The 12,063-nt window shown below is 42.0% G+C and overlaps 1 long non-coding RNA gene across 1 annotated transcript; it reads right to left on the bottom strand.

Moving 5' to 3' along the window:
* Positions 1-6,880: 6,880 nt before the first annotated feature.
* On the bottom strand, positions 6,881-9,336 carry LOC131344759 (uncharacterized). Its single transcript, XR_009203383.1, has 3 exons — positions 8,940-9,336; positions 7,253-7,365; positions 6,881-7,081 (listed from the first exon to the last, which is right to left on the bottom strand). It is a non-coding gene; the product is annotated as an uncharacterized LOC131344759 (long non-coding RNA).
* Positions 9,337-12,063: the final 2,727 nt, after the last annotated feature.

Raw genomic sequence — 12,063 nt, 5'->3', positions numbered from 1 at the left:
AACATGCCAGAAAAAGAGCTGACATGAGAAGTTATGTACATTACTTTTGATTGTCTCTAAACGAGATGCTTAGGTCTGGTTTTGTCTGTTATCAATTTGATTTCAGGTGAGTGATTCTGTTATATCCAAGTTTAGTCTAGTGTTTATCACAGTCCTCCATACTCTCTCTCACATCACAATAAAGCTAAAGACTGCATAAATAATGCAGTCACTTGGCCTCATTTCAAGGTTCAAGGATCACAGAAGGTTTATTGTCATTCCAGACCATGTGGTACATGACAAGAAATAAAACTAAATACTGAGGTCCCAGTGATTGCAGCCAAAAATGTACAACTTAGAAAAAACTATAAATATATAACTGTAAAAGTCTAACTTAGAATGACTAGACAAGAGTAACAATGAAGAACAATCAATACAATGTGAAACAGTAAACTGTACAATGAGTGAATAATAAAAGTGTATATTCCCTTTGTTATTGCACATTACGGTCTGGTGTAGCAGTTATTGCACATAAAAGTCTGTGGTGTATGCACAACAGAATTCACAGTGTAAGGGTATTATTACACGTGAAAAGAGTTGAGAAGGAAGGAAGTTGTTTTTGTTCTGGCCCTAATGCTGCACAGCTTTCTTTCTGAGGGGAGGTAGGTAAACAGACTATGTGCAGGGTGGAGAGGTGGACCTTTATAATACAGGCAGTCCTATTTCTGCATCTGTTGATATAGATGTTCTCAACTGTTGGAAAACTGCTTTCAGAGATGCTCTGTGCAGACTTAAAAACCTGCTGCAAAGCCTTTCTGACTGCATCAGAACACTTTATTTATCAATATTTTTTCATGTGTAGAAATGTTTGCATAAGTCAAACCAAACTAGGATTTTCTACTGGATTTGTAAGTTTCAGAAATGCTAATTTCCTTCATACTCAAATTCATTTGTTAAAGAGTCATCCATAAATTGCCAGGCAAGTGCTGATCCAGGTAGATTTGAACTGACACCCACAAAACCCTGTCAAAGGCAAAGCTCACTCAGTGGAAATTACGTGTAATTGACAAAAACAGGATTTCTCAGGAGTATAAATGAAATTTATTAAAAGAAAATGGGTTAAAAGCTGCAAAAATATACAGTATCTCACAAAAGTGAGTGCACCCCTCATGTTTTTGTAAATATTTTATTATATCTTTTCATGTGACAACAATGAAGAAATGACACTCTGCTGCAATGTAAAGTAGTGAGTGTACAGCTGTCACAGATCTGCAGGACTCTGTGACGTCACCACGCACCAATCACCTGAGCGCCGCCGGTGCACCTGCTGACAATTGCCCATAGACTATTTAAAGGCCATATTCGTCAGAGACGGTGTCAAGTATTGAAGACTGTTTTGAGTTTGCACGTTCGTGATTATGCTCTATGACCTGCTATCCTTAGTTTCTCCTGCAGTTGCTAGTTTCTAAGCGTTAATACGTTTTTCAGTTTGCTTCCTTGCTTTATGTTAAATAAAGCCTCGGTCTGTGTGAGCACAGCAACCTGAGTCCCCAGATTCTTCCCTCTCAACCTCTGACAACAGCCTGTATTACAATGTAAATTTGCTGCCCCCTCAAAATAACTCAACACACAGCCATTAATGTCTAAACTGTTGGCAACAAAAGTGAGTACACCCCTAAGTGTAGCCATTTACCCTCCCCAGTGTCATGTGACTCGTTAGTGTTTCAAGGTCTCAGGTGTGAATGGGAAGCAGGTGTGTTAAATTTGGTGTTATCGCTCTCACACTCTCTCATACTGGTCACTGGAAGTTCAACATGGCACCTCATGGCAAAGAACTCTCTGAGGGTCTGAAGAAAAGAATTGTTGCTCTACATAAAGATGGTCTAGGCTATAAGAAGATTGCCAAGACCCTGAAACTGAGCTGAAGCATGGTGGGCAAGACCATACAGCAGTTTTACAGGACAGGTTTCACTCAGAACAGGCCTCACCATGGTCCACCAAAGAAGTTGAGTGCACGTGCTCAGCGTCATATCCGGAGGTTGTCTTTGGGAAATAGACGTATGAGTACTGCCAGCATTGCTGCAAAGGTTGAAGGGGTGGGGGGTCAGCCGGTCAGTGCTCAGACCATACACCGCATACTGCATCAAATTGGTCTGCATAGCTGTCGTCCCAGAAGGAAGCCTCTACTAAAGATGATGCACAAGAAAGCCCGCATACAGTTTGCTGAAGCCAAGCAGACTAAGGACATGGATTACTGGATCCATGTCCTGTGGTCTGATGAGACCAAGATAAACTTATTTGGTTCAGATGGTGTCAAGCATGTGTGGTGGCAACAGGGTGAGGAGTACAAAGACAAGTGTGTCTTGCTTACAGTCGAGCATAGTGGTGGGAGTGTCATGGTCTGGGCCTGCATGATTGCTGCCGGCACTGGGGAGCTACAGTTCATTGAGGTAACCAAGAATGCCAACATGTACTGTGACATATTAAAGCAGAGCATGATCCCCTCCCTTCAGAGACTGGGCCGCAGAGCAGTATTCCAATATGATAACTACCCCAAACACACCTCCAAGATGACCACTGCCTTGGTGATGGACTAGCCAAGCATGTCTCCAGACCTAAACCCTATTAAGCATCTGTGGGGCATCCTCAAACGGAATGTGGGGGAGCGCAAGGTCTCTAACATCCACCAACTCTGTGATGTCATCATGGAGGAGTGGAAGAGGACCCCAGTGGCAACCTGTGAAGCTCTGGTGAACACCAGGTATAATGGTGGCCAGCTTTGCTGGAAGACCCTACCATTTGTGTCATCTGACTTTGGAAAAGGCTTTTATGCTGTTACTTGGGATCTTACTTTAAACCGGAGTCCAGACATTCAGATTAACCACATAAAACAGAAGATACACTAACACACACCGACTTGGGGATACAATTTTCTGCTTTAAGTGTGCTATAAGCAACTACAATGTATATAAAAATGTGGAAACTGTTTAGAGTCAGATGAGGTGAGCAGAAATAACAGGAATTCAAATCAAAGTTGTAGAAATTGTGTGTATATTGTTGTTCAGTTTACCCGGGTAAAGAGACCAGACTCACCATTACCCAGCTGTGTCTCCATGAAGAGTGATGCATTTATGGATGTTCCTCTTAAATTCAAAGATGGAGAACCCTCACCTGAACACAGGTAATATGTTTTAAATTGTTCTATTTTATCTTGTGTTCTAGCTATATCTCACATTTATTAAAATATTTATCAGTACTTCATGCCCTATGAGAAAACATTGCAAAACAGCCAATAAGCCAAAACGTTTCTCACTTCATAATGCAAGTCATGTCATAAAACGTGCGTTATCCAGTGTTGTGCAGGAGTTTAGCATTTCTTAACATAGTGTATGTTTCTAATAAACGTTGTGTGTCTAGCCATCAGGTTTCCATGATCTACACACACATGACAAGCACAATTGTTGTTTCAGATGTGTTTTCCATTACACAGCTGTGTCGCCAGTTTGCACACACACCAATTCATTGGCTCAAATAGGACATGTGACGGAGGAATATGTGCCAGCATGTCCATATAAGGGCATCTACCTCACATCCATTCAGGTTGCCTTTTGTCTGAAGGAAGTGCTGTGTCATGACTATGGGAAAGTCAATACCATGCTGCCACACAACTGTTGAAGTCTGTCCCAGGGGCCACGAGAAAGCACGAGCGGACCAGGAACAGGACACCCATTAGCCCTGAAGGACCTGAGATGCAGGAGTGGTGTCCAGGTCCAGGTTATAAAACCTGATAAAGGTGTGCGGAGAGGACCAGCCAGTGGAGTGAGTCCTGACCCCTAGAGGCGAAGCAATACCACACGCATCATAGGCCTGGGTAATGGCCTCTACCACCCAATGTGCCAAGCGCTGCTTGGAGACCGGATTACCCTTGTTCTGGTTCCCAAAGCAGAGGAACAAGGAGGGGAACTTGCGGCATGAGCTGGAGCAGTGGACATAAGTCTTAAGGGCTCTGGCTGGGCAGAGCAAGTGCAGCCTCTCCTGTTCTGCCGAGTCACGGGGTGGAAGACAGAAGGCCTGCAGAATGACCGGACGACTAGCCATTCTGCACACCTTCAGGACATATCAAGCCCTGGGATGCAAGATAGCCTTAGAAATGCCAGAGGTGAACTCCAGGCAGGTGGGAGCAACTAATAGAGCCTGCAGATCCCCTACCCTGTCTAAGGCAGGCCAAGGCTAAAAGCAGAGCCATCTTAGTGGTCAGAAACTTGTGACTCCATGGGGGTTTCCAACAACGTGTTCAGGACCACTGAGAGGTCCCAGGAAGGGAGGCATGGTCTGCAGGAAGGCCTCAGCTGTGAGACTGTAGGAATCCCAGCACTGTACTAATCAGGCAGTGCACCGGGTCCTGCTCACAGTGCACCAGAGACTAAAATGCCTCCACTTTAGAGCATACAGCTTCCTAGTGGTGGGAGCCCTATCATTCAGCAGAGTCTTAACCTCTGATTACAGGCATGCCTCTATGAACTGGCCCCTCTCAGGTACCAGACTCGGAGCTTACACATCTCTGGGCGGGGGTGGAAAATCACCCCTCAAGCCTGAGAGAGGATATCTTTCCTGAAGGGAATCTCCCAAGGACCGCAGTTTAGGGGAGAGACAAGATCCACAAACCAAACTTGAGCGGGCCAGTGAGGAGCCACTAGAAGAAGGTGGACCCTGTAATGGCACACTCTGGCTAGGACTTCTGGGAGCAGTCGTACAGACACAGCCTCTGCCAGGTCTGTACCAGAGCATCCAGGCCTAGAGGGGATGGATCAGAGACTACAGCGGACAGTGTGTTAACTCCATGTAGGCAAGCAGATCGACTTCCACTCGGCCATAAACCTGCCAGATGGTCTCCACCACCTGGAGCCACCACTCCCCAGGCCTCAGCACCTGTCTTGGCAGGAAGTCTGCCTCCCGATTTTTTGTGCCCTGGAATGAAAATCGCTCTCAGTGAAAGAAGTCTCATCTCTGCCTTGAGCAGGATCTGCTGCGCCAACTTGAACAGAGGGTGCAAACGCAGACCACCCTGATGGTTGATATGAGCAACCACTGTGGTTCTGTCTGTGCGCACCAGCACATGGAAGCCCCTGAGGTGTGGGTGATAATGTTTCAGTGCTAGAAATACAGCCCTCATCTCTATGCAATTTATGTGCCACAAGAGTTGACGGCCTTCCCAAAGACCCTGGGCGGGATGGACATTCAAGACCGTACCCCAGCCGGGAAAATGAGGTGTCCATCTAAACAGTCCTATGACGGGGACATGCCCCTAGAGTGGGACCCAAAACACCAGAGGCGGTGGGGTAGAGTACAGGGCAAGGGACCATGCAAAAAAAAAAAGAACTCTTGTAGTAGTCTGGTCAGTACTACATCTAGAGGAGGAAATGTCTGCCTTAAGGATGAAACAATGTCAGAAAGAGTGGAGAGAGAAACCGTATCGAAATATTCAAAAACAACTGAGCACAGAGGAGCCTCAGTGCTCTCAGGGACCTGTCCTATAAGGCTCTGTCTCACTGATGCAATTTTGTCAACAAAATATTTCAGAAATTTTTCACAATAATCTTGGGAATTCATGGCAGGACGAGTTAGTTCAGGGTGAATTACAGAGCTTATTACATTAAAAATCACCTGTGGGCAGTGACAGTTACAGTTGATCATTGTTGACAAATACTCAGATTTTGCTGTTTTTAAATTTTATGTTCATATTGTTGTTCAGTGTAACCCAGGTAAAGAGACCAGACTCACCATTACACAGTTATGTCTCCATGAAGAGTGATGCATCTGTGGATCCTCCTCTTGCATTTAAAAATGAAGAGCCCCCACCTGGTAACAGGTAATAATGATTTTTCCTAAACTCTGTCGAGTCAAGTCATGTGCATTATTCAGTTTTGTGCAGAAGTGCAACATTTCTTACCCATACACAAAATATATTTTTTTAACACAAATGTCCATCCTGCAGTGAAAACTAAGAGTAACTCTCAAAGCTTGAAGTCAGTTTTTTAAAATTAATAGTGATTTGTCCACACACAAGCACCAAGCAAATCTGTTTTAGTTACTGCTTTTAGACAGGCAGTAGATATTGTATATATTGTGCATTTGTTTGGGGGAACTAGTTTCCAGTGACCTGATAAAATACTGTGCTTTAATAATTATTTGTGCATTAAAGCAATTACAGTGGATATACAAAATATATAAACTATATATCTATTGTCTGTTAGTGTTACAGAAAATGTAAGAAATAACTAAATTTGTCAACATTGTGCGCATATTGTTGTTCAGTGTAACCCTGGTAAAGAGAGCAGACTCACCATTACCCAGCTGTGTCTCCATGAAGAGTGATTTGTCTATGGATGTTCCTCTTAGATTAAAAGATGGACAGCCCTCACCTGGACAGAGGTAATATTTCCTTAACTCTGTAGGTTTTTTTTAATCAGAAAAAATAATAACCAGTCATTGTTCAATATACAAATGAAGGCCTGTAATAGTTCTTCAGAAGCAGGATTTATAGTCAAAAAGTTTTGATTAGGGTAAAAGTTTAGCTTTTACTATTGTATTCAAAAATTTCTATCCTACTTATTAATTTTGCACTATGTCTGGGTATTAGTGTGCCATGTTACGACCCAGTATAGGGTTGGGACACAGACTGTACAGAAAGGCACATAGTGAAGTTTAAGGTTTAGGAGAATATGTACGTTCCTGGAATGAGTCTCACACACAGGGGTGAATTAAGGATTTTGTGATTAAGTGAGATATGTACGACACAGTGAGACACTTCTCAGAGAGCTTCTCATTTTCTAAAGGTCTCAGGGCAGAGTGAAGAATGGAGGTAATAGATTGCTCTTACCTCTAATGATGAGAAGCATATTATTGGGAACCAGTGATGGCTGAAGCCACAATTTCAGATGAAGAGAAGACCAGTCTTTCAAAGTACTTGGTGATGATGGGGGTACATGGCACTAGATGGAAGTTTTGAGTGGAATATATCTGTAAACACTAACTGCTCCACATGTGCTCAGATGCCATTGTGGCCAGCAACAATGTGTATTTCCACCCTGCTAACACATCTCTGGTGGAGGAAGAGAACTGGGGTCACCAAGTGAAAGCTCAGATTTGGTAGATGCTATTTTTTTTTTGACAAAGCAATCATTAAATGTATTTAACTACTCCAAGAAGGAACTCTCACTGGTTGAGGAAATATTGTTGGCTGGATTAGTCTGTGAGAACCTGGATGCCTTACCTTGTGCACTGAGGGTCAGAGCTGTAAAATTGTCCTCTATCAGAGTGTTGACATCCTGGATTGCTTGCTTTAGACTGGTCCTGGGTACACTGCATGCTTCACAGTATCCAGACCTGAAAGAAACATCTTGTACATTCAGTGGAAAACAGAATTCTTTATTCATCCAAGGCTTTTGATTGAGATATGTTTAACTGTCTAATGAGCAGTGACTCAGTCAAAACATCTGTTGATATAGTGAAAAACAGTTTTAGTGTAGATCTCAATGTCTGTATTGGAGTCTTGTGTGGTGGAAGCAACAAACAACTTTCAGTCTGTGTGTTGGAAAAGGTGTTGTAATGAGGTGTCTAGCCAAACTTTCACAGTTCTCACTGATGATTTAACATGTTTTATGACAGGCTATACTTTGGAAGTAGCAGCAGGGATAGGTGACCAGATTGGCAATGTTCCGTCGGAACATTTATTTAATATTTCTCCTTATTAGATACTTATGAATCAAATGTAATATCACTCAGTCTGTGTTTAAATTATTATTTCAAGTTGAAATTTTTTAAGTTTTAATTCTATTGGTAGATAATTCTCCAAAATAATCTGCTAATAGAACAAGACTATTTTCATCTTGCATGTAGTGAAAATGTTTAGAAGATTCAATTATCTTATTTGTTTTAGTGTAATGTTATAATTGGGAATACTTAATCATTTCAATTATATTCAGTATATTTTAATGTGATGTCAATGTTTCTGAAAAGGCTCCACTGAAATTTTGTGTATTATTGCACTTACAATACTATACAATATTTATACAAATCTATACAAAACTATACAATATTTATTTACAGTCCAATAATTTGATTGCATCAGCAGAGTTCCGTTTCATCACATTCCAACTCTAGTAGTTGATTACACTAAAAAAGTTACTATATTAACATATAGTAGAAACATCATCAGCAGACATGGCAAACAATGTTTTTCACTAATATCACTTTTGAACTACACTGTGACGTGATGTGACTTGAAATAAGTTGAAAAAAATTAAAAAGTAAAAACCAATTGTAAGTACCAGTGCTATAATGTGAATGCAGCATCTTTGGGATCTAGTTCCACTAACAGAGCAAAAATAAACAATACATTTGGCCATATTGTGTCTGAAAATTCAGTTTCTCAACATTAATTTTCTTTTCATAGAACTGTTGTATAAAAGCAGTTTTTCATTTTAGTAATGTGGTGATTACCGACAACTGAATCACATCCATGCTAATATGCAGTGTAACTATGCTCTTGCTCATTTGTTATTGCTTAAGTCTGATTTAAATAAAGAGACTCTCAACTACCAAACTGTGTGTCGATAAAGAATATTAATCAAAGCTGGACATCTTGCATCTGAAAGCAAATACTTCCCATAATTAATCCAATACAGATGAAAAAGACAACAGTTGAATTTATCCTAAGATGAGTGGCATTAATAATATTCTAGTGACACTCAGGTATCTTTACTATATCCTTAGACTAATGACACAAAATATAAAATTAAAACCAGGTGTGTCTAATCAGTTATTTGATGAATGGGGACATGACAGTGAGAATGTATGCTGGGAATTGTAGTTTGTGGTGGTCATTTTTGTAGGCCAATTGACATTTACATGACATAATTGCATAGATTTTTAAAAAAATACATTTCAGCTGAACGTACCATCCACACCAAGCTCCCTGACCTACAGGACATCTACAGCAAGCGGTGCCGGATCAGGGCCAGGAAGATTGTGAAGGACCTCAGCCATCCCAACGATGGACTCTTTTTTCTGTTGCATTCAGGGAAGCGCTTCCGCTCCATGAAGGCAAACACAGAGAGAATGAGGAGGAGCTTCTTCCTGCAGGCCATTCGGAGTCTGAACCAGGAAACACCTAGAACCTGAAACAGATACCGGGACTCTCTCTGCTTTTCATCACTTGCACAACAGTTATGTCTCCATGAAGAGTGATGCATCTGTGGATCCTCCTCTTGCATTTAAAAATGAAGAGCCCCCTGATACTTTAATGATTTTTTTTGAGGTGAACACTGGATCACCTCAATATATGCCATATACACATACATCCCTTCATGTTCATGTCTGCATTTATGTGTATATATGTGTATATACCACTTTGTTTAGTGTATATATATATATATATTTATCTACTTACACCTATATTTTCATATTTTTATTTTATTTATATTTATTTATAGTATATTTTATTTTTACTTTTTTTCTATTTTTATCTTTATTTTTATGGATCTCTTTTTTTCATATAGTGAAAATATGTTATATATAGTATATAGTTTCATATATACAGTGAGGGAAAAAATGATTTGATCCCCTGCTGATTTTGTACGTTTGCCCACTGACAAAGAAATGATCAGTCTGTAATTTTAATGGTAGGTTTATCTGAACAGTGAGAGACAGAATAACAAAAAATCCAGAAAAACACATTTCAAAAAAGTTATACATTGATTTGCATTTTATTGAGTGAAATAAGTATTTGACCCCTTTGCAAAACATGAGTTAGTACTTGGTGCCAAACCCTTGATGGCAATCACAGACGTCAGATATTTCTTGTAGTTGGCCACCAGGTTTGCACACATCTCAAGGAATTTGGGCCCACTCTTCTTTGGAGATCCTCTCCAAGTCATTAAGGTTTTGTGGCTGACCCTTCAGCTCCTTCCACAGATTTTCTATGGGATTAAGGTCTGGAGACTGGCTAGGGCACTACAGGACCTTAATGTGCTTCTTTTTGAACCACTCCTTTGTTGCCTTGGCTGTGTGTTTTGGGTCATTGTCAGGCTGGAATATCCATCCACGACCCATTTTCAATGCCCTGGCTGAGGGAAGGAGGTTCTCACTCAAGATGTAACGGTACATGGCCCCGTCCATCGTCCCTTTGATGCGGTGCAGTTGTCCTGTCCCCTTAGCAGAAAAACACCCCCAAGGCATAATGTTTCCACCTCCATGTTTGATGGTGGGGATGGTTTTCTTGGAGTCATAGGCAGCATTCCTTCTCCTTCATACACGGCGAGTTGAGTTGATGCCAAAGAGCTGGATTTTGGTCTCATTTGACCACAACACTTTCACCCAGTTCTCCTCTGAATCATTCAGATGTTCACTGGCAAACTTCAGATGAGCCTGTACATGTGGTTTCTTTAGCAGGAGGACTTTGTGGGCGCTACTGGATTTCAGTCTTTCATGGTGTAGTGTGTTACCAATTGTTTTCTTGGTGACTATGGTCCCAGCTGAGATCATTGACAAAATCCTCCAGTGTAATTCTGGGCTGATTCCTCACCGTTCTCATGATCATTGAAACTCCATGAGGTGAGATCTTGCATGGAGCCCCAGACCGAGGAAGATTGACAGTCCTTTTGTGTTTCTTCCATTTGGGAATAATCGCACCAACTGTTGTCACCTTCTCACCAAGCTGCTTGGCAATGGTCTTATTTCACTCATTAAAATGCAAATCAATGTATAACAATGTATAATGCATTTTTCTGGATTTTTTTGTTGTTATTCTGCCTCTTACTGTTCACATACACCTACCATTAAAATTACAGACTGATCATTTCTTTGTCAGTGGGCAAACGTACAAAAGCAGGGGATCAAATAATTTTTTCCCTCACTGTATTTACTTGAGATTTACTTACTGCCAAGCTTGAGTCCATGAGCTTGAGGGGTGGGTAAACAGTGAAAGGATTATGTATGCCTAAAATATTTCATAGATAGTCTACACAGATAATTAAACAATAAGTAAGTAACTGTAACATCGGACCTGGCATCGGGCCAACAGAGGGAGCAATCTCCCAAATTTTAATGCTTCCACGAAGAACACTTTCTTCCGGGATTTTAGCCTTCTTCAGCAGCGTGTTCACGACGGCACAACACGAATTATTGTTCTGTGAACTTACTGAGCTGTGCTGGATTACTGCCAAGTTGTTTTTTTCTGTGTTTGGACTCTATCACCACGTTTATTGGGATTATGAGTTTCAGTTTTGTCAGTTTCAGTTTTGTTTGCTGTGCGGACTGTATTTTCCGGTTTTTGACCCTTTGCCTTGCCCATTAGGCTTTCGTCTTTGTATTTTCGTGTCTGCTCTTCATTAAACATTGTGCTCATGCATCCTCAAACCGCTGTCTCGGGCCAGTCGTTACAGAATACTTCTCCTGAAGAGGATCCAGCTAATCTGCAGGCTGTGATAGCGCGTCAGGGGGCTATCATCCAGGCTTATGAAGAGCAACTTGCGGCGCTACAAGCCACAAGTGGAGCGACTGCGCAACCACAATAAGCGGCTGTCCCTCCCCCCGCTTCCATCGTGGCTACCCCACACTGTGAGCCTTTCCGGATGGTGCTTCCTGAAAAATTTGATGGCTCTGCAGACTGATGCCGAGGCTTTCTCCGTCAGTGTGAGAATTACTTCGCGTTCCAGCCCGATGCATATCAGGAAGAGATGTGCCTTCCTCCTCTCGCTGCTGACGGGGAGAGCACTGGACTGGGCCTCTGCGGTTTGGGATCACAACCCTCAAGTAAGGTCTTCCATTACCTATTTCACGGGGCTGCTAAGGGAAGTGTTTGAGTATCCAGCAGGGGGTCGAGACATGTCTGTCCAGCTTTTGGAATTATGCCAAGGGGCTGACCTTTCTGTGGATTACGCCATACGTTTCTGAACTCTGGCTGCTCAAAGTGGGTGGAACGACGCTGCACTGTTAGCAGTGTTTTGGGAAGGGCTATGTCTGTCGCTGCAGGCGGAAATGGCATGTCAGGACACCAACGTATCCCTCTCCAGCTACAGTACC

The sequence above is a fragment of the Hemibagrus wyckioides genome, linkage group LG24, assembly GCF_019097595.1.
Source record: "Hemibagrus wyckioides isolate EC202008001 linkage group LG24, SWU_Hwy_1.0, whole genome shotgun sequence".
Lineage (NCBI taxonomy): Eukaryota > Metazoa > Chordata > Actinopteri > Siluriformes > Bagridae > Hemibagrus > Hemibagrus wyckioides.
The sequence above is the reverse complement of the archived record's forward strand: the minus strand, read 5'-3'. Positions and strand labels throughout refer to the sequence as shown.